The 22,899-nt window shown below is 48.2% G+C and overlaps 1 protein-coding gene, 1 long non-coding RNA gene and 1 other non-coding gene across 4 annotated transcripts in view; 2 read left to right on the top strand and 1 right to left on the bottom strand.

Moving 5' to 3' along the window:
* Positions 1 to 1,771: 1,771 nt before the first annotated feature.
* Positions 1,772 to 18,760, bottom strand: LOC121819223 (uncharacterized). The gene is made up of 3 exons (XR_006059469.2): positions 18,461 to 18,760; positions 13,999 to 14,219; positions 1,772 to 2,399 (listed from the first exon to the last, which is right to left on the bottom strand). It is a non-coding gene; the product is annotated as an uncharacterized LOC121819223 (long non-coding RNA).
* TRNAG-CCC (transfer RNA glycine (anticodon CCC)) lies at positions 6,720 to 6,792 on the top strand. Its single transcript has one exon. It is a non-coding gene; the product is annotated as a tRNA-Gly (tRNA).
* A 310-nt stretch (positions 18,761 to 19,070) lies between the features above and the next one.
* The window catches only part of TSPAN9 (tetraspanin 9), a 190,374-nt gene continuing 186,545 nt past the window's right edge, over positions 19,071 to 22,899 (top strand). For both annotated transcript variants that reach the window (XM_027965719.2, XM_060411572.1), the window contains exon 1: positions 19,071 to 19,143. The gene's annotated coding sequence lies outside the window, so the exon portion shown is untranslated. The remainder of the gene's footprint in view (positions 19,144 to 22,899) is intronic.

The raw sequence follows: 22,899 nt of genomic DNA, 5'->3' as shown, positions 1-22,899 counted from the left end.
CCTGGTGTCCCTCAGCCCGTGGGGAAGAGCTCAGAGTTCTGCCGGGGCTGGGAGGGGGAGCTACAAGGAGTTAGGAGGGGCTCTGGGCCATTTATCTCTTCCAGAACTGACTTGGAGCAGCCCCCCACCCCCCGCCGCCAACTCCACCTCCACCTCCACTTGCAGAGACCCCCAGAGCCATTGGGTCTTGACTGTTGGCGAGTTGGATCAGTGGTAGAAACCATGCTCCTTTCTGGCTTCCTCCAGGTTAGGGTTCTGCTCTCTTGGTCTGCTAAGTCAGTCAGCACCCATTCTTCTTTTTTTCAGCTCCTGAACTTTTTCCCCACCTTCCTGATCTTGTTGAGGTTTATATCTTAAAAAAAAAAAAAAATCCCTATGCAGCCATCTTATAAGGATTTCAAGAGAAAACAAAAATGGATGTGTGGAATCTGCCACCTTTGTGCCGAGTCACTTATTTGAAATGTCAACCTGGCTGTCAGGTGAGGATACATAAGTGGAGGGCAGGGGTGGGAGGCAGCAGGGAGACCCCATTAGGAGGTGGCTGCAGAGTCGAGGGGAGAGAGTGCTCTGGATGTGGGTTAGTGGTGGAGAGGAAAGAAAGCCAATGACCTTGAGATGTGTTTGAAGACCATCACTTTGATTTCCTGAGGCTTGGGTCCAGGGCGGGCAGGAAAGTGAGGAAGCAAGGTTAACTCCAAGGTTCCTGGCTCAAGTCACATACTTAGAGTGATGGGAGAGACTCAAGGAGGAGCAAATATGCGGGTGGAGATCGGAGCTGAGTTGAGATCCTGTTAGACCTCCCAGTGGAGGCATCCATAGCAGCTGCCCTTGCGATTCTGGAATGAAGGGGAGCGGTTTCACTGGCGCCTGGGTTGGTATTTAAGCCCTTAAGACTAGATGAGATTACTTAGGAGAAGATGGCTGGAGAAGAGGAGGTGTCGCCAGGACTGCCCTGAGTCATTCCAACATTGAAGGGCAGAGGAGAGGGGGGAGGAAAGCAGGAAATAGTGGTTTTCTTCTCAGTCGTAAAGAAAAGAAAGCATTTCTAGGGGAGCTGTGCACTGACATGTATATTAAAGTGAGGAGAGAGAAACAATCATTTGGGGCAGAGATGCTCTGCTTTCCGTTCTTCCTGAATAATAAAATCCCCCATTTTTAGCTGGGCACATGGCCCTCAGGATAAAAACCATATTCCTTAGTCTCTCTTGCCACTAGATGAGGCTGTGTAAGTTTGACCAATGGAGGCAAATAGAGCTGCAGTTTTCATAAGTGTCCTAATAGAAAGAAGGAGACTTCCCTGATGATCCAGTGGCTAACAATCCATGCTCAATGCAGGGGACCTGAGTTAGATCCCTCGTCAGGGAACTAGATCCCACATGCTGCAACTAAGAAATGGGGAAGTCAAATAAATAAATAAAAAGAAAGAGGGCATGCTCTTCTTCACCTCTCCTTCTTTTCAGTTGACTGGATTGTGATGTAATGGCTGGATTTCCTGCTGCTATTTTGTACTAGGAAATAACCTTAGGAATAGAAGTTACCAGTGGTAAACCAATAAGGTAAAAGGATCTCAGATCTTTGGTTCCATGAAGCACCATTACAGCTTTGGACTGATTTTATATGAGAGAGAAATAAGCTATCTTCTTTAAGTCACTTTTGTTTTTTTGTAATTTGCAGCCAAACATATTTCTAACTCATGCATCATGGCATAACGTTTGAAGCATGAATGGCTATAACAACAACAGTAATAATCCCACTCCTGACTCTGTAGTACTTTTCAGTTTACAGAGCACTTTTTTCTTAAGGTTTGTTTATTTATTTTTGGCTGTGATGGGTCTTTGTTACTGCTTGAGGGCTCTCTCTAGCTGTGGCGAGCAGGGGCTACTCTTTGTTATCACACGTGGGCTTCCCTTGTTGTGGAACACAGGCAGTAGGCACGTGGGCTCAGTTGTTGCGGGGAGTTGCTCCTCGGCATGTGAAATCTTCCAGGATTGAACCTGAGTCCCCTGCACTGGCAGGCGGATTCTTAACTACCAGACCACCGGGGAAGCGCCTACAGACCACTTTTAAACACACTGTCTTGCTTGGTTTCGCAGCTGCTCTGTAGTGATGCTGTAGACACTTTCTTCATAGAAGAAACCGAGGCTCAGAGGAATCGCTCACTCGTGGCACCCGGTTACTGCGTCACAGATCTTGTGCTTCCACCTGGATCCTCTGGCTCCTCACCTGGTGACTGTAGTGGGGAACAGGTTAGGAACGTGTAGGAGGTTTTGTTCCAGATGCTGGTGCTGGGCAGAGAGCTGGGAGCTGGCCCCAGAGACCCTGAGAGTCACTGGCAGTCATTGACGATGGAAGCTTTCTCATCTCTCTGGAAAATGCTCCTATTTGCACAGGGGTGGAGACTGTAGAGGATAATTAGAGAAGTAAAGATCAGACAACCACAAACACTGGAGGGAAATGTGCATGCCAGCTGGCGGGCGAGCAGTCCCATTTTGGAAGTAATTGGGTAGCAATGAGATGTTCAGAGCAAGAGCCTGCTGAGCATCCTGTGATGGGCGGGTGGGGGAATGTTTTCTTGATATCAAAGGGGATCTGCTTCTCTCTGCAGACTCCCTCCCAAAGGCGAGCCCAGCACTTCTGAAGCTTGGCACGATTCTCTCCTTCCGCTTTTCCTCTCCAGTCACTACTTGGCCGACTTCTTTCCAGTTTCTTTCTCTGAATCCCCCACTGATCCTGATGTAGACACTTTGTGGAGGCTGTATATGCCTATATCACTTGGAGATTGTCGGGGAGAAACAGACTTTAAACTGATTATGAGTTTGCACCTTCCTAACAGCAAAGGGTGGCAGAGGATGAGATGGTTGGATGGCATCACTGATTCAATGAGTTTGAGCAAACTCTGGGAGACAGTGAAGGACAGGGAAGCCTAGCATGCTGCAGTCCATAGATGTCATGGACAGTCAGACAGAGCTTGGCTCCTCACAAAAACAAACAGCAAGTGAAGGTGAGAAGACTTTTCGGTGACTGCTAGAGGTTCCAAAGTCGGGAAGTGCAAGCTGCAATTCAAAGCAGCCTTGGGACTTGAGAAACCATACACAGCCCACTCCCCCAATTCCCAGCTTTAGCTCTAGAAAACCAGGAGCCCCCAGGGAACGCCGTTCTGTCTATCCCACCCAGGCCCCCTTTAATCTTGACAGACTGCCCTGGCCTCGCTCCTGGAGGCACATTAAAGCAAGCCTCACATGCCTGCTCCGGGGAACGGCCCGGCTCCTCCCCACTTGCTGCAGGCCCACTTGCTCTTCCCCTTCATCTCCCTGGGTCTTGGATTCCTGGCCGTGGTCCCTGGCTTTGATATTTGCTTCTGCTCCCTTGGGTTTGGCAACTCATCGCATTCCCCTTGCAGCTTTGGGGGCCTTGGTTTTCTCGATTGCCGTCTGCTCTATTTCTGCCTCTGGTGTGTGTCCTCCCTCGGCCTTGAGTGAGGACCACCCTCCTCTGGCCTGGGCTCTGAGATGGAAGTGGTCTTCAGCTGTCATTTTAGCCAGGGGCCTAAGAAGACCCAGATCTACTCTTGATCATAGTTCTTCTCCCTCGAGAGAGAGAGAGATGCACAACTGAGGCTAGGCAAGGCACTTACCATTGTCTTTACCAGCGGAGACTTGGACCCCAATGTCAAATTCTAGAAGGGCTGGCCTGAAAGCCTACAGCCCAAATAGGCCGAGTTTATCTCGTTAAACAATTGCTGAGCACCTGGGATGTGTCTGGCACGGTTCCCGTGTCTGCTCCTGGGATGCAGCGGTGAATAGAATCAAAGTCCAGGTCCTGGGAGAGCTTATACGCTAGCAGGGGATCACACAACAAACGAGCAAAACTGGGCCGCCTTCCTGTTCTGTTTATCCTTCCCATGGCTGTACCCAGAGAATCTTGGATCTGGTCTCTGTGATGGAGGAAGTGAGTCAAGGGCAACAGAGAGCATTTGCTTCAATGCCTCCTTAGAGGAGACAGTGACCCCCCAAGTCCCGCTGTAGTGTGACGGCAAGATGGCTTGTTCCAGCCACAGAGACACAGACGTGGCCGATCTGGCTGAGGGGGCAGCTCCGGCCCTTGGTAAATGGGACCCCTGAGAAGAGCCACATCCGTGTGTGCTCACGTGGGCAGAGCAGGCACTTGGGGCTCAGAACCCATATACTTTCACCCCACCCTCCCGGGATCAAAATCTGCAGGTGATTCCTACACACAGTGCAATCTGAGAAGCAACAGGCTAGGCTTTCTAACCAGGTGCAGAGAAAAGCCCTGCCCCCCACCCGCGACTCGTCAATGATCACGCCTCCTCCTTGGAGGCAGAGCACGCGATGGACTTCCTCCCCTGGGAAAGGTGTGCATTTGATCAACACACTCATCACTGGTTTTTCTGTTTCTTTGTTTTGCTTTTGAAGAATTAGTGGCCATCTTTAATATGTAGCAGAGAAGGGTCTGGATTTTTAATCAAGTCAGTTAAGGCATTGCCATTATTTATTTATTTTTAATTTTTTGGCCACACCGCATGGCATGTGGGGTCTTAGTTCCCCACCAGATTGAACCCAGGCCCCCTGCACTGGAAGCACGCTGCACTACCAGGGAAGTCCCCCTCATCACTGTTTGGTTTAGTTACTATAAATAAAATAGTATCAATAAAAATAGAACTTAAAAAGTTAACAAATTCAAAAAAGGATGCTTCCTTTTAATTTGACTTGTAATATTTTAAGCGGTCAAAAATTTCAACAATATCATTCTATACCACTGTATTAATTTATAAACTGCTAAGTCACTATTAATTGAGTTTTTAATGCCTGAGGGGAAACTTTCGTGCATGGGAAAGAATACTTCAAGTTATTTGTATATTTTAATTTTTTTTCAGTTGATTAAAGCTGTAAATTTTAAAGCCTGATTTTATTAAGTTCAACTTACAAATCCTGCTATTTTGTTCAGAAAGCTAGTATTTTATGTTAAATCTCTTTTTCTTTTTGATTAATGTTTAATTTGCTTACAAATTCTCTAAACATTTACTATCACTTACAAACTTGGTTAAATTAGCTTAGACAAAACTATAATTAAGCACTTCAAATATCTAACAAGCCATACTTAAACAAATCTAACAAAATCTTAGACACTTGGAATGTAATGCTAGGAACACACACTATTCATGAAACATAGTAAGTTTCAATTTAGAGATCTAAGCAGACTTATTGAAACATTTAACCTTCACCGTTCAGCCACCTTAGTATTAAATTAACATCATAAGTCTAATATATCACATACTTTTATACTTTTCCAACAACTTAAAAAAGCAGATAAAAATTGTTCATTTAAAAATGGTTAATTTCATGTTATGTGACTTTTTCAAGAGGATGTAAAATTTAAGCTATTTATTAATTAAAGTTAAAATTTGAGTTATTATATTTTTAGGGAATTCCCTGGTGGTCCAGTAGTTAAGATTCTGAGCTTTCGTTGCTGAGGGCGCAGGTTCAGTCCCTGGTTGGGGAACTAAGATCCTGCAAGCCACTTGGCTTGACCAACAACAACAAAGGTCATGTTTTTAAAATTATCCCCAAACCAAGAGAAAATATAAATTACCCTAATGATTATAACATTTGAAGTGAAGAAGTGAAGTCGCTCAGTCACGTCTGACTCTGCGATCACATGGACTGTAGCCCACCATGCTCTTCCACCCATGGGAGTTTGCAGGCAAGACTACTGGAGTGGGTTGCCATTTCCTTCTCCGGTTATAATAATTACTGCTACAGATATCCTTAAACCTATCACAAAATTCAAGTATCGATACATGTTTGTGTCATTTATCATATTTACATTTATTTTCAAGCCTCTGTCCAAACAAAGCAAGCAGAATCAGCCTCACGGGTGGGCTGAGATGACTACAGTGAAGATTTAGGACTTGAGGATCCTTACACTTTGGGGTTATAAGCTTTGTATTTGAAGCTACCGTACTGTTACAGATTCAGAGATTGCAGGAGGCTGGGGATAGAGCCTAGATGTCACCCAGTCTGGCAATTATCTGTGGGGAGTGACTTCTTGGGGTCAAATTTTGCCTGCCACAATAACAAAATTCCCAAAACCCTCACCAAAAAAAAAAAAAAAAAAGACACCTCAGGGCCTCTTTCATCCCTAGGTATCTCACTGCCTGGATAAAAGCACCAGAAATTCACAGCTTAATTATCAACCCACACTTGGCTGTGGCATGCACATTGCTGGAATAGCTGACATTTTTGAGAGCTCCCATGCACCTTTTTTTAAGTCTAACTGGTATTCAGTGTTATTAGGGACTCAGGCTTTTCACAAGTTTTGATTCCTTTCTGATAACTCAGATCGCCAGCTTTGGTTTGTTTTGCTGTGTCCCTTCTCCTTTCAACACCACCTTTTGAGTCCTCTGGATTAGCAAGCTCTGGCCTCAGCTAGCAGACAGGTCTGCTGGCACTTCTCTGCACTGAGATGTGGACCCAGCCATTCTCCAGGGAGCCCTGCTTTTTTAAACGGTGAGTGTTATTAGTGACAAACACCTGGGCCCTCGTGGCGCAAATCACATTGTCTCCATGGGCACTGAGGGCAGGAAGGAATGTCCACTCCTGTCCACTCCAGTGAGAGAGCTGGAACATGAGCTCACGTGGACGTGTCCAGTTAACTCCAATCCTGCTCCATCCTTTAGAAAATATACTCTGCTGGGGACATCCCTGGTGGTCCAGTGGCTAAGACTCTGTGCTCCCAATGCAGGGGACCCAGGTTCAATCCCTGGTCAGGGAACTAAATCTCACATGCAGTGACTAAGACCCAGCTCAGCCAAATAAATAAAAATAAATTTAAAAAAAGAACTAATAAAAAGAAAATATATTATAAGAGCTTCTCATTTGATTGCCCCTCTAAATGACTAGCTTTTAGCTACCAGCTGCTGCTTCTTTTTATCATCATGCTGTACATATTTTGAGCTTCCCTTGTGGCTCAGGCAGTAAAGAATCTGCCTGCAATGCAGGAGACCCAGGTTTGATCCCTAGGTCAGGAAGATCCCTGGAGAATGGAGTAGCTACCTACTTCAGTACTCTTGCCTGGAGAATTCCATGGACATACTGAAGTGGGTTGCCATGCCGTCCTCCAGGGGATCTCTCCAATCTGGGGTTCGAACCCATGTCTCCCTCATTGCAGGTGGATTCTTTACCATCTGAGCCACCAGGGATGCCCAAGCAGCAGCAGTTAACTACTCCAGTACTCTTGCCTGGAGAATTCCATGAACAGAGGAGCCTGGTGGGCTAGAGTCCAAGGGGTTGCAAAGAGTCAGACATGACTGAGTGACTAACACTTTCCTTCAATGCATATTTTAATTATAATGAATTTTTAAATGTCACACATGGATGTATATCAACTTGGATCGTGGCTGTCCCGGCCAGGGCTTCAAGTGTGCCCTCGTCACTTTTTTGATCCTCGGGTCTTATCAGCCATCGTCCTCTGATCATTTTATTGACAGTCACACAATTTCATCTCTCATCCTCACTGAGCTCACTAGTCTGAGTTCTAATTTGAGAGCATCGGCTTCGACTCTCTCCTTCGCCTCCTGGCTCTCCTCTGCCTCTTCTGCTGGGAACGCCTGTCATTTTCTTTCTCCCTGTCCTCTCCGGGACTCCTCTCAGGCTGTCTTGGTGTCTGTGCTCAACCACCTGCTCTTTAAAGAGGCCATCCTTTGGGAGGAAGTAAAATCAATATATACTGAACAAAGTTAACCTATTTGACACAGCATATTACCATAGGTAAGCAGATTGCTTTTTCATAGTCTATGTCACATGAAAGGCAGAGAACTCAGTCTCCATCAGCGTCTAAGACCCTCTCCCCAAGCCCACCCATCCCTCGCCAGGCCCTTGCCCTGACCCAGCTCGCACCTCTTCCCAGCATGCGGCCCTGCAGTGACCAGCAAATCCCCATGTCTGCTTGCTTTCTGTGGAGGACAGAGACCACGGCGCACCTCCCAGCCCAGCTCCCTGACTCCTGGTGTTCACCCGTCTCTGAGATGCTGTCCTCTTGAGCATGTGTATCTGCGACGTGTTGCTAATGAAGAGACCGTGGCAAAGGCGATGGGATGTCGAACTGTGATTATGTTATACAGACTCCATGTCACTAACAGATGTAGTCCAGAGACTGCTGGTGCCATGAAGCAGGTGGCTGTGCCGGGCCCCAGGCGCTGGGGCAGCCTCCAGAAGGAGCCAGCCATCATCCAGGGCCCGTGAGCGAGTGAATTCTGACCACAGCCCGAGTGAGCACAACCTGGCCAGTACCCCGTTCGCCGCCTGTGATATCCTCAGCAGGGAGCCCTGCTGAGCCCTGCTGGGTCTGGCATCACAGGAGACTGTTCTGCTCCGAACCCCAAAGCCAGCCTCCCTCCTGTCTTTCCTGCTGTCTGCTCGGTTGCTCCCACTGGACCGCCCCCCCCCCCGCCCCCGTCGGCACCGCAGCTCTCACCCTCACACTACCCGCCCTCTAGGCCTCTCACTTGCTGTCTGCCGTCCTTATCAGGCTGGAGGTGCGTGTTTCTGACAGTCCTGGTGACAGCCTGACCTCGATCTTCCGTCGTTTTGCTGTCTGGTGACGTCCCGACTGTAGCATCCCCACGAAGAGCAGAAATCCACCTCTCCTTGCCCGTCCCTCCTCTCCCCGTCCTGCTCCCAGTACAAAGACTGGCATCTTTCCTGCGTTAGCCAAATCTCTACACTTTACTTCTGTCATCCCTGTCCTCCTTCTATGAAAACTTCCACAGTTTGTGGTTGCTTGTCTTCCCCATGTACGCAACTTGTTTCTCTCAACAGGAGCCTCCCAGGAGCTTTTGTTTTTCTTTCATTTTTTAGTTATTTGGTTGCGTCAGGTCTCAGATCTTTGTCACAGCACACAGGCTTAGTTGCACGTGGGGTCTTAGTTCCCCCGCAAGGGGATCAAAGCCATGTCTCCTCTGTTGGAAAGTGAAAGTCGCTCAGTCGTGTCCGACTCTTTGTGACCCCATATAGTCCATGGGATTCTCCAGGCCAGAGTATTGGAATGGGTAGCCTTTCCCTTCTCCAGGGGATCTTCCCAACCCAAGGATCGAACCCAGGTCTCCTGCATTCAGGCGGATTCTTTACCAGCTGAGCCACAAGAGAAGCCCAAGAATACCGGAGTGGTAGCCTATCCCTTCTTCCAGCGGATCTTCCCTACCCAGGAATCGAACCGGGGTCTCCTGCATTGCAGGCGGATTCTTTATCAACGTCTGTTGGAAGGCAGATTTTATTTTGTTTTGGTTATGCTGGGTCTTCACTGCTGAGCGTGGGCTTTCTCTAGTTACAGCAAGTGAGGGCTACTCTTCACTGCAGTGCGTGGCCTTCTCATTGTGGTGGGGCACAGGCTCCAGGGGGGTGGGCTTAGCAGTTGTGGCACACACACTTTATTGCCCTGAGGCATGTGGAGTCTTCTTGGACCAGGAATCAAACCCATGTCCCCTGTATTGGCGGATGGATTCTTATCCACTGCGCCACCAGGGAAGTCTGGAAGGTGGGTTCTTAACCACTGACCCACCAGGGAAATCTCTTCCCACAAACTTTTAAATATACATGTATACATATTTTCTGTCCCATTTTCCCTTTCTTCTCCTTCTGGGACTCTAATTACCTATATATTAGACATTTCGATATTATTCCACAGGTCCCTGACACTTTGTCATCTTTTTCCTTTCTGATCTATTTTCTTTCTTTCCCATTCATTATTTTCTATTATTTTCTTCAAGTTCATGTTCTCTTCCCCTGGATCTTCATTTGACCATTAAGCCCACACCCTGAATTATTTTTATTCCAGATATTTAGTTCTAAAATTTCCATTTGGTTCTCTTTTATATTTTCTTTTTTTTTTTCCTGCTGTGGTTTCCTACCTGTTCTTTTATTATAAATGTATTTTTTCTTTATATCCTTGAATACAGTTATAAGAGTTGCTTTAAATGTCCTTGTCTGATAATTCCAGCATCTCAATCATCTTGAGATTGGCCTCTGTTTTGTTTTCCTCTTGAGAATGGGTCATGTTTTCCTGGTTCTTTGTACACTGAGAATTTTAGGTTATACCCTGAATATTTTGAAGATTGTATTGAAGAGACCCTGAATTCTACTTTATCCCTCAGGAAATTGCTGATATTTCCCTTGAGTAGGTAATTAACTTGGTTAACGTCAAACTACACACACTGTCTTCCTTGCAGCTGGCAACTGCTCAAGGCTCAGTTTGGTTCTTTTATCTTTGCAGGGATAGCTGCTGTTTTCCCTGCTCAGATGTGGTTCAGGCGTCTCAACTGGAGACTTGGGCAGAGTTTGCTATACAGGGAATTCAGGGTTCCTCTTCTCGGGTTCTCTCCTTTCCAAGATTCACGCCCCCCCACCTCTTCAGCAAGCTTAATTGCTCTGGGCTCCAGGCTCTGGTCCTCCTGCCAGAAAGACAGCGGGTTTTCTGTTGCATTTCACCCATCTCATGCTGCACTGTGGCTGGCCAATGCGGGGGACATTTTCTAAAAAATGGGAAATCATCCAATGCCAGTTGCTTTGCACACATTTTGAATCCTCTCCAAAGTCTCTGTGCTTGGGTTCAGTTTTCATAGCCCGTAGGCAGTTGGATTTTGGGAGGTTTTTTGTTTGTTTTGGTTTCGTTGTTTTTTGTTTGCTTGTTTTTTCTGGTTTTGTATTTTTGTATGTTCTCCAGCATGTATGGATATTATCTGTGGGTCTATCAGTCATGTCTGACTCTTTTGTGACCCCATGGACTGTAGCCCACAAGGCTCCTCTGTCCGTAGAAGTCTCCAGGCAAGAATAGTGGAGTGTGTTGCCATTCCCTTCTCCAGGGGATTTTCCCAACTCAGGGATTCCCAACCTGGGTCTTCTGCATTGCAGGCAGATTCCTTACTGTCTGAGCGACTAGGGAAGTCTCTTATCTGTGGGAGAGTTGGTCAATTAAGACCTGATTCCTTAAAAAAAATTTTTGTGTGTGTCTTTTATTGAACGTGTTACAATATTGCTTCTGTTATTATGTTTTGGTTTTTTGGTGAAGAGGCATGGGGGATCTTAGTTCCCCAACCAGGGATCAAACCCACACCCCCTGCATTGGAAGGTAAAGTCTTAACCACTGGAGCGCTTAGGGTGTCCCAGGGCTGTGGTTTATTTTTTCCCTAAACGTAAAGCTTTTTATTTTGTATTGGGGTATAACCAATTAACAATGTTGTGATAGTTTCAGGCGAACAGCAAAGGGACTCAGCCATACCTGGCTCTTTCTCATTTAATATTTATTTGGCTGTGCCGGTTTCAGTTGTGGCATGCAGGACCTTTGATTTTCATTGCGGCACGCAGGCTCAGGCAGACAAGTGCCAACAGCTTGAGCTCACCTGAAGGCCTCCTCCTGGGCTGGCCTGCTTTCCTTGCTGTCTGTGCCTTCTGTCTGATCTCACGATGTTGCCTGCGCATTTCTGTCTTCACAGAGCGCATGCTGACTGTCAGGAATTCCAGCAGAGAACCTGTACTTCTTCACACGGGGGCTGGCAGAGACTTTGTAAAACCTCAGCAGCTCCAGACCACCCCTGCTCTAGAAGTGCCTGCTTTCCGAAGGGCCACATGTGCCTGTGTGCACACCCACCCTGAACTGCTCGTATGCATTATGCTCAGTGATTTTTGATCATGCTCTTTCACTTTTTCCACGCTTCAGAACTCAGATCTAAGCCACTCTTGCCTCTACCACACCTGTGAAGATAGCCCGAAGTCTGAAGGATCTAACAGTCCAAGAACTGGCAAACCATGGCCTGATGTCTATTTTTGTAAATAAAGCTTTACTGGGACACAGTCATGCTCACTCATTCTGCGTTGTTTGTGGCCGAGTTATGTACTACAGTGGCAGAGGTGAGTGACTGTGATGGAGACAGTAAGGTCTTCGAAGCCTAAAATACTTAGCATCTGGCCCTTTACAGAAGAAGTTTGCAGAACTCTGACTGTCTATGTTTCCCAGCTGTTTCAGTGACAATTGCAAAGTAAAGTTGCCAGATTTAGCAGTTAAAAATACAGGACACGTATATAAACAGCAAATTTCAGATAAGCAATTAATGCTTTCTAAATCACTGCAGATGGTGATTGGAGCCATGAAATTAAAAGACGCTTACTCCTTGGAAGGAAAGTTATGACCAACCGAGACAGCATTTTAAAAAGCAGAGACGTTACTTTGGCAGCAAAGGTCCATCTAGTCAAGGCTATGGTTTTCCAGTAGTCATGTATGAATGTGAGAGTTGGACAGTAAAGAAATGCTGAGCACCGAAGAATTGATGCTTTTGAACTGTGGTGTTGGGGAAGACTCTTGAGAGTCCCTTGGACTGCAAGGAGATCCAACCAGTCCATCCTAAAGGAGATCAGTCCTGGGTGTTCATTAGAAGGACTGATGTTGAAGCTGAAACTCCAATACTTTGGCTACCTGATGCGAAGTGCTGACTCATTTGAAAAGACCCTGATGCTGGGAAAGATTGAGGGCAGGAGGAGAAGGGGACGACAGAGGATGAGATGGTTGGATGGCATCACTGACTCAATGGACGTGGGTTTGAGTGGACTCCAGGAGTTGGTGATAGATAGGGAGGCCTGGCGTGCTGTGGTTCATGGGGTCACAAGGAATCGGACACGACTGAGCGACTGAAATGAACTGAACTGAACTGAACTGACGATAAGCATGTCCCAAATGTCGCCTGGCAATCTTCTAACAAAGACTTCTAACAAGACTTCCCACGGTCTATGGTCCCTTGGCCCTGCTTCACCTGCCTCACTTTTTAACTTTGGAAGAGAAAGAAGTTGAAGGAGAGAGAGGTCCTGGGGATGATCTGCCTTCCTTAGAAGGGAGAATGTGTAAAGGAAGCAGGAGAAAGTCTTCGGTCACTTTGGCCTTTCTTGCAGTGAGACTGGTGGGACGTCTGGGTCTGGGTCCCCTGGGGGCAGCTGGCAAGCTGCAGTGACCACTCTTCAAATTCCACGAGCAAATATTGTTGAAGGGGATGGGGAGGGGAGGAGCTGTTTCATTTTTCCTGCTGGAGAGTGTTTATTTAAATGAACAGCTCCACTGTGGCTTGAACAGATGGTTTATAGATTTCCTCATTGTCTGGTTTAATGCCCCAAATTTAATCCCTAATTGGTACAGAAACAACCACTCTTTTCTGTTAGATGTGGAAACAGACCTCCTGGTACACACTCTGCCTCTCACCGTTCCTTTACATCATCTCCATGTCAGAGGGTTAGTTGAAATCATCTTAGATGGGAGATACCTCTGAAGGAGCTTCGTCCTCTAGCTGATGGAGACTGGACCAAGAGGCAGTGAGGTGCCCATTCACTAGCTAAATGACCTGGAGGATGTTACCTAACTTTTCTGAGCTTTCTTTATGGTCCAGCTCTCACATCCGTACATGACTATTGGAAAATATAGTGCTTGGTAAATGTTAGCTGTTGTTCTTTGCTTTACCAGCTGACTTGAAATAACCAATGGCCAGTCCTGGGATGTCCCTTTAACCTGGCCTCCAGCACTGTGAACTCTCCCCACTAGGTGTCGCAATTCAGCAGGCCCTGCCCGTCCCTTAGCTTGACTTTTTGCTTATTCTCATTTTCGATTGGATTCGGTGATTTCAAGGGGATAAACCAGCACACTATCTCTTGAAGTCTCTGGGGATCCAGAAATTCCAGCAGAATTGCTAGTGTCCAGGCCTGGAAGAGGTTCTTTGGACTTCTGCCTTTGTTCAGAGTTAATGTGACAAGTACTTTATTGTCCAAATGGAAGATATTTTAAGAAGGGGACCATTAGTAATGATGCCAGGACAAGAGAAGTACACTGGGCGTTTCCCAAGAATCTAAACATGAGCACCCCATCCATGGAGGTTTTTCCTCAGTATTTTCAGAATCCCCAGACAGAAATTCCCTGACATACCTTAAGATCCCAGAACAATAAACTGACCTTGTGCTTTAGGGTGTGTCTTAATTCCGGCAGGTGTTGTCTTCTTGCCTTAAGAGATCTTGCCTGCTTGTCAGGTCATCTGCTTGAGTTTTGTCCCTGGTGGACGTGGTGGGCATGTGTCTGCCCCACAGACCTCCAGGCATCAAGGCCTCCTCTCTGCTGTATCCTCTACGGCTTCTCTTCCAGCTGGAAACCCCTTCAGAAGCATGAGTCCTCCATCTCTGGATGTGTAGAAAGAGAGGGAGTAAGTGGCCACTTTCCATGTTATTTTAAAATTTTTAATTGAATCATAGTTGACTTACAATGTTGCCTTAGTCTCAGGTGTACAGCAGAGTGACTCAGTTATACATACACACATACCCACTCTTTTTCAGATTTTATTCCCATATAGGTCACTACAGAGTACTGAGTCGAGTTCCCGGTGCTGTACTGTCTGTGCTGTGCTTAGTCGCTCTGTCGTGTCCAAGTCTGATGCGAGCCCATGGACTGCAGCACGCCAGGCACCTCTGTCCATGGGGATTCTCCAGGCAAGAATACTAGAGTGGGTTGCCATGACCTCCTCGAGGGGATCTTCCCAACCCAGGGATTGAACCCAGGTCTCCCGCATTGCAGGGGAAATGTTTCCCATCTGAGCCACCAGGGGAGCCCAAGAATACTGGAGTGGGTAGCTTATCCCTTCTCCAGGGGAGAGATTCCCCACTCAAGAATCTAACCAGGGTCTCCTGCATTGCGGGCGGATTCTTTACCAGATGAGCTACCAGGGAAGCCCCCTGTGGTATACAGTAGGTCCTTATCTATTTTGTATACAGTTGTATGTCAATCCCAGTCTCCCAGTTTATCCCCTTTGTTTTTCCTTTGGTAACCATAAATTTGATTTCTACCTCTGTGACTCTATTGAGGGGATTCTTCTAAGGTTTCTTCTGATCCCTAGTCTCCATCATCCTAGTTCAGATTTGCTTATCTTCCATTAAAGGGCAGGGGAAAGCCAGTGTTCCCACTCACCATGACTCAAATGTTATACTTTTTCTTCAACCATCTTGGTCATCTCATCAACCCCATGGGACTGGTATTTCAGTTCAGTCGCTCAGTCATGTCCGACTCTTTGAGACGTCATGGACTGCAGCAGGCCAGGCCTCCCTGTTTATCACCAACTCCTGGAATTTACTCAAACTCATGCCCATTAAGTCAGTGATGCCATCTAACCATCCCATCCTCTGTTGTCTCCTTCTCCTCCAGCCTTCAGTCCTTCTCAGCATCAGGGTCTTTTTAAATTAGTCAGCTCTTCACATCAGGTGGCCAAAGTATTGGAGTTTCATCTTCAACATAAGTCCTTCCAATGAATATTCAGGACTGATTTCCTTTAGGTTGGACTAGTTGGAGCTCCTTGAAGTCCAAGGGACTCTCAAGAGTCTTCTCCAACACCACAGTTCAAAACCATCAATTCTTCAGCATTCAGCTTTCTTTATAGTCAAACTCTCACATCCATACATGACTACTGGAAAAACAACAGCTTTGACTAGAAGGACCTTTGTCAGCAAAAGTCTTTGCTTTTTAAAATGCTGTCTAGGTTGGTCATAGCTTTTCTTCCAAGGAACAAGCGTCTTTTAATTTCATGGCTGTAGTCACCATCTGCAGTGATTTTGGAGCCTAAATAAATAAATAAATAAAGTCAGCCATTGTTTCCACTCTTTCCCCATCTATTTGCCACGAAGTGATGGGACCAGATGCCATGATCTTAGTTTTTTGAATGTTGTGCTTTAAGCCAACTTTTTCATTCTCCTTTTTCACTTTCATCAAGAGGCTCTTTAGTTCTTCTTCACTTTCTGCCATAGGGTGGTGTCATCTGCATATCTGAAGTTATTGATACTTCGCCCAGCAATCTTGATTCTAGCTTGTGCTTTATCCAGCCCAGCATTTCTCATGATGTACTCTGCATATTAGTTAAATAAACTGGGTGACAATATGCTGACTTGACGTACTCCTTTTCCTATTTGGAACCAGTCTGTTGTTCCATGTCCAGTTCTAACTGTTGCTTATTGACATGCATACAGATTTCTCAAGAGGCAAGTCAGGTGGTCTGGTATTCCCATCTCTTGAAGAATTTTCCACAGTTTGTTGTGATCCACACAGTCAAAGGTTTTGGCATAGTCAATAAAGCAGAAATAGATGTTTTTCTAGAACTCTCTTGCTTTTTCGATGATCTAGCGGATGTTGGCAATTTGATCCCTGGTTCCTCTGCCTTTTCTAAATCCAGCTTGAACATCTGGAATTTCACAGTTCATGTATTGTTGAAGCCTGACTTGGAGAATTTTGAGCATTACTTTACTAGTGTGTGAGATGAGTGCAATTGTGTGGTAGTTTGAGCATTCTTTGGCATTGCCTTTTTAGGGATTAGAATGAAAACTGACCTTTTCCAGTCCTGTGGCCACTGCTGAGTTTTCCAAATCTTCTGGCATATTGAGTGCAGCACTTTCACAGCATCATCTTTAAGGATTTGAAATAGCTCAACTGGAATTCCATCACCTCCACTAGCTTTGTTCGTGGTGATGCTTCCTAAGGCCCACTTGACTTCACACTCCAGGATGTCTGGCTCTAGGTGAGTGAGCACACCATCGTGATTATCTGGGTCATGAAAATCTTTTTTGTACAGTTCTTCTGTGTAATCTTGCCACTTCTTAATATCTTCTGCTTCTGTTAGGTCCATACCATTTCTGTCCTTTATTGTGCACATCTTTGCATGAAATGTTCCCTTGGTATCTCTAAGTTTTTGAAGAGATCTCTAGACTTTCCCATTCTATTGTTTTCCTCTATTTCTTTGTACTGATCATTAAGGAAGGCTTTCTTATCTCTCCTTGCTATTCTTTGGAACTCTGCATTCAAATGGGCATATTTTTCCTTTTTTCCTTTGCTTTTTTGCTTCTCTTCTTTTCATAGCTATTTGTAAGTCCTCCTCAGACAGCCATTTTGCTTTTTTGCCTTTCTTTTATTTGGGGATGGTCTTGCTCCCTGTCTCCTGTACAATGTCACAAACCCCCGTCTGTAGTTCATGAGGCACTCTATCAGAACTAGTCCCTTAAATTATTTCTCACTTCCACTGTATAATCGTTAGGGATTTGATTTAGGTCATACCTGAATGGTCTAGTGGTTTTCCCTACTTTCTTCAATTTAAGTCAGAATTTTGCAATAAGGAGTTCATGATCGGAGACACAGTCAGCTCCTGGTCTTGCTTTTGCTGACTGTATGGAGCTTCTCCATCTTTGGCTGCAAAGAATATAATCAATCTGATTTCAGTGTTGACTATCTGGTGATGTCTATGTGTAGAGTCTTCTCTTGTGTTGTTGGAAGAGGGTGTTTGCTATGACCAGTGTGTTCTCTTGGCAAAACTCTATTAGCCTTTGCTCTGCTTTATTCTGTACTCCAAGGCCAAATTTGCCTGTTACTCCAGGTGTTTCTTGACTTCCTACTTTTGCATTCCAGTCCCCTATAATGAAAGGGACATCTTTTTTGGGTGTTAGTTCTAGAAGGTCTTGTAGGTCTTCATAGAACAATTCAACTTCAGCTTCTTCAGCACTGCTGGTTGGGGATTGGTATTACTGGATTGTTATTATTAAACCCTATCTCACAGGTGAGGAAACAGGCCTAGAGTGGTCACAGCCCATGAAAGGCAGGGCTGGGGTTCAATTCCAGGGCTGTCTGGCTCCAAAGCCCTGTCTTACCACCCGAGGCAGCTCCCAGTGTCTTTACGGTAAGATCACTCATCTAGCAGACATCACAGCAAGTCCGTTTCCCTCTCTTGGTCTCACCTTCCTCTTCTGGAAGCTGGGAGGAGTAGTTACATGTGCTAAAGGCTGTCCTAGTGACTGGAGAGATGTGGGGTGGGGCAGGGGGGGTCCTGGGAAGACTTTATGGGGGCATTGAACAAGGGTTTAAAGGAAGAGGGGAGTCAGAGGCAATGGGTTATTGGGTTCAATCTAACAGACAAAAATAAGATTGTGTGTATGATTTCCTAGCTGCCAGTCCAACTAGGAAAGGCCAAGGAGACCGTGGTGATGAGTCAGTTAAGAAAACTTTGTCTCAAATCATACTTAGCAGGGGATGGTGCAAGTGAGAAGCACAGAATGCATTTCTATGACAGCAATGGGGCTGTTCAGGGGTCACTCTGAAAGAGAGCCCAGGCCCAGGAAGGAAGGCATATAGGAAGCCCTGGGGTGGAGTTTGTAACCTGAGTTTGTCCAGCTGCTGGTCAGGTCCTCAGGGCGCATGGTGCCCTTTACCAACACTTAGAGACTCTTGGAGAGACGTGGTCTCCTGCCTAGGTGTGGCGGCGGGGGCACAGGGCCCGGCTCCAGCCGCAAGGCTGCGACCCCAGCTGGGACCATACTGGGCACAGGGGCGTGAACCTCCAGGCCCTCATCTCCCCCTACACTGTGGCCCATGCATGGGGCAGGGGCAGGGGTCGTACCAGTGCCCCAGAGGAGCGGCCGATCCAAGAATCCAGGCGGCGGGGAGGGAGGAAGTCTCCCGGACGGCAGCCAAGCCTGGGCCAGGCCCGGGATGCCAGGCCTGGGGAGTCCGAGCCCGGCACTGTCCGGCTGGGTCCCTCTAGCTCCAACGCTGGGGATCTGGTCGGGGTTGCTGGAGGTCCCCGTCCCCAGACCCCGCCCTCAGCCTCGCGCACCCCTTCCCCAGCCGCCGCCCCACCCGTAGTGTCCGCTCCAGGTCCCCGCTTCCGTCCCTTCCCCCACACCTCGCGCGGGGCTCTGGCCCCCGCCGGCCTTGTAGTTCTCCGGCCGGCCCCGCCTCGCCCCGCCCCCTTGTCCAGCCCCGCCGCTAGGCCGGCCCTGCCCCTCCCCGCGACTTCGCCATTCCTGGGCAGGCCCCGCCCCACCCTCGGCTTCGCCCCGCCCCGCGCCCTCGCAGTTCCAGGGCAGGCCCCGCTCTTCCCCTTCGGCAGGCCCCGCCCCGCGCCCGCGCCCCGCCCCGCGCCCTCGCCATTCCAGGGCAGGCCCCGCCCCACCCCTTTGGCAGGCCCCGCCCCGAGGCCTCGCAGTCCAGGACAGGCCCCGCCCCCTGTTTCCGCTGGCGGCGGCAGTGGCGGCGGCGCGCGAGCGCGATCGAGCAGGACCCCACATTCTTGGGAGCTCGGTGAGTGCGGCCCGGGGCAGGCAGGGCGGCGGGCCGCGGGCCGGGGGCTCAGGAACGAGCAGGGTTACAGGTCCGGGTTGGCGGGGGGCGGGCCGGCAATCCCCCGACCCGGTCCGCGGAGGGGCGAGCGGCCCAGGGCGCCCCTGGAAGGGGTGTCGGGGGCGGCAGTGGGCCAACTGAGGGCGGGGTGGGATCTGCGCCCTGTGAGGGGGCGGCAAGCCGCCTGAAGGGCGCGACGTGTGCGGTGCCCGGTAACCGGGCGAGGAGGGGTCTTCACGGGGAAAGGCTCAGAGGAGGACCTTCCGGGAACGGGGTGCGGGAGTGGCCGGCGGAACCCTAGGCGGAGGGATGGGGGTCGGTAGGATGCAGCAGGAAGGCGGAGCTCCGGAGCTGTCAAGAGGTTCTGACTGTGGAACCCAGCGGGACGGCCGGGGGAGGTCCCTTCAGCGCCCCCAGGGAGGGTCGGGAGCTCGGGCAGGGCTGGGTACCGCCTGCAGCCCCGGAACTCCCCGACCACCTCTTGGGCCACCGCTGGCAGGTCGGCACTCAGTGACAGGGCTTTGGCAGGCCCCGAGGTCTGGGATGTAGCCCATCTGTGCATCCAAGTTTGGGACTTTAAAAAACTTTCTGTGGTTATAAAGAAATTAAAAAGTCCAAACAAGAATCTGGCTCCTTACCAAGAGCAGTGTTTGTAGTTGTGTATTTCAGAGCTGGAGTCTTGGATCTCCTGTCTTTGGAAAAGATACTGTCCGTTCTCTGTCTCTTTCCCCAATGCTGCTAGTGTCTGGGGAGGTTTGAAGCATTAGGGTACAATGGGGTCCCCTGGGCTGGGTAGACCTTTCCTCCCCATACCCCAAACATGGATAACTTCAGAGAACCAAACTCTTTATGAGATGGTGCCCTTCTGACAGGCAGCTGTCCCCCTCCCTGGGGTGACTCAAGTATTTCCTCCTCCAGGAAGCTTTCCTGGACTAGTGGAGAATACTGAGGACTCATGCTCTGATCCCTGCATATCAGCCAGCTTCCCTCTCTTTACTAAAAATAACCACAGAGAATGTTTTGTATGTATGTTCTGCTATAAAGATGTGTAGTCAACTTGTCATTGTAAGTAATGGGAAGGGGAGGAGACATATTATGGACAATTTCAAACAATGGCCTGGACAAATCATTTATATTTAGCTAAGGAATGCAGCCAGGGAGGCAGACCGTTCACACTGGCTTCCTACCCTCTGCCGGGTCCTGGCAGGGCCCATGCAACTGAGCTGTGGGTTGGAGGGGTGAGTGAGGGAGGAGGGTTGGGGTGGATAAAACTTGAACGGTGATTCAGTTCTACAGTCGCTTGTTGAAGACCTGCTGTGTGCAAGGCCAGGAACAGCTGAGAGTGAACCAGAATGGAGAGAGGATTTTTTTTTTTGATCTGATTAAATCATATTTTATGGGCTGGCTTCCCTGGTGGCTCAGCGGTAAAGAATCCGCCTGCAATGCAGGAGACGTGGGTTTGATCCCTGGGTTGGAAACATCTCCTGGAGAAGGAAATGGCAACCCACTCCAGTATTCCTGCCTGGAAAATCCCATGGACAGAGGGGTCCATGGGGTCGCAAAGCGTAGGACATGACTTAGTGACTAAACAACCGCAGCAAGTCATATTTTAATCTTTAAGTTGATGAACACATTTTTATTTTTTTACATAATTTAAAAAATTTTTGAAATAAAATTTTTTATTTCTTTGGTTGCTTTGGATCTTCATTGCAGCACTCAGAGTCTTCGATCTTTGTTGTGGCATGCAGGATCTTTAGTTGCATCGTGTGAGTCTAGTTCCCTGACCAGGGATCGAACCTAGGCCTCCTGGAGTATGGAGTCCTAGCCAGTAGGGCACCAGAGAAGTCCCCAAGCAAATGTCGTTTTAAATTGCCCCCTTATAGTTTAGGAAAATGAGGCTCAGAGAGAATAAATGACTTCCCTGAGGTCACTGAACGCGTAAGTGGGAGAAGCAGAGCTTGAACCCGTGGCTTCTGACCCCTTAGGCTGTGTTTTCTGCTATGTCAGCTGCCTCTGTCATTCTTCACTGTTGAACCTGGAAGACATGGGCTCCGACCTTCGTCCTAACATCGCCTAATTGTGCAACCCTGGGCAAGTTACCGCTCCTCTCCAGGCCTCTCTTTGTGTTCTGAATTTGGTTATGCCCCAGGGCTTCTGGCAGTTCCCTGACCAGAAATCGAACCTGTGCCCCTTGCGTTGGACGCTCAGAGTCCTAACCGCTGGATCTCCAGGGAAGTCCCCAGTCCTCTCTTTTGGATGATTATGGGTTAAAATGTTTGTAGGGTCTCTTCCATCTTTGGATGTCTAACAGTGTAAAATGCTATCAGCAGCCAATCAGTGAGTTAATGTGTTCTTTGTTTATTTTCTATTTTTAATTGTGGTAAAAAGAATGCATAAAAATGACCATCGTAACCATTTAAAAATGTACAGTTCAGTTGTAGGAAGTATGTTCACATGGTTCTGCAACAGATCTCCAGAATTTTTTTGTCTGCAAAACTGAGACTGTACCCCCATTAAACTGTAGCCCATCCCCTCAGTCCCCGGCTACCTCCACTCTACTCAGTGTGGTTCATTAGGCTCCTGCTATGACGGGGGAGCCTGGTGGGCTGCCATCTATGGGGTCGCACAGAGTTGGACACGACCGAAGCGACTTAGCAGCAGCAGCAGAAGCATGTCCTTAATAAATGTTGCCCTTGAGGAATGAATAAGACAAGTAGGTAGCTGGCTGGAGTGCCAGTCCTCATCCCTGTGAATATAACTTCAGCACCGGCCAGTTGCTCAGTTGTGTTCGACTCTTTGTGACCCCATGGACCATAGCCTGCCAGGCTCCTCTGTCCATGGGATTTTCCAGGCAAGAATGCTAGAGTGGGTTGCAATGTCCTCCTCCACGGGATCTTCCCCACCCAGGTATTGAACCTGTGTCTCCTGAGTCTCCTGCATTGGCAGGCAGATTCTTTACCATTGAGTCACCTGGGAAGCCCCAGCACCAGCCGATCTGTTCAGTAAATGAGTGAGCAGGTGAGGCCTGGGGCAAGTGCCTTCACCTCTTTGAGCTTTCCCTTGCTGCTTACAAAAGGAGGATAACAATACCAGCTCTCAGGGCTGTTGGAAGGAGGAGTGGGAGCATGTATGTGAAGCACGTAGCTTAGGGCCTCAGACACAGCAGGTGTGCAGTTAAGTGGTGTCTGTTATTTATAACCTAGCTGAGAAGCTGGACTCACAGGGGAGGAGAGGACTTCTTCCACTGTCGAGGCCCAGGCCTGCTGGGGTGGGCACCCCACGGACTGAGAGGGTGTGGATCTAGTCCAGGTGCCTTAGCTGGTACCACATATCCTTCCTGGGCTTCTCAGATGGCTCCGTGGGTAAAGAACCCGCTTGCTAATGCAGGAGACACAGGAGACACAGGTTCGATCCCTGGGTCGGGAAGATCCTGGAGGAAGGCATGGCTCCAGTATCCTTGCCTGGAAAATACCATGGATGGAGGAGGTTAGTGGGTTACAGTCCATACGGTTGCAAAGACTTGGACATGACCGAAGAGACAGAGCACGCGCACACACATCCTTCCTACCCAACCTGCCCTGCCTGTCCAGCTTCATCTTCCACTCTCTTCCCCCAGGGATCCCCGGTGCCAGCCAGACTCATCTCCCAGCATGCCTGGCTCATTCCTTCTTTGTCTCTTAGACTGTTCCACCTTCCTGAACTGTGCCTCCCCATTCC

The sequence above is a fragment of the Ovis aries genome, chromosome 3, assembly GCF_016772045.2.
Source record: "Ovis aries strain OAR_USU_Benz2616 breed Rambouillet chromosome 3, ARS-UI_Ramb_v3.0, whole genome shotgun sequence".
Lineage (NCBI taxonomy): Eukaryota > Metazoa > Chordata > Mammalia > Artiodactyla > Bovidae > Ovis > Ovis aries.
The sequence above is the reverse complement of the archived record's forward strand: the minus strand, read 5'-3'. Positions and strand labels throughout refer to the sequence as shown.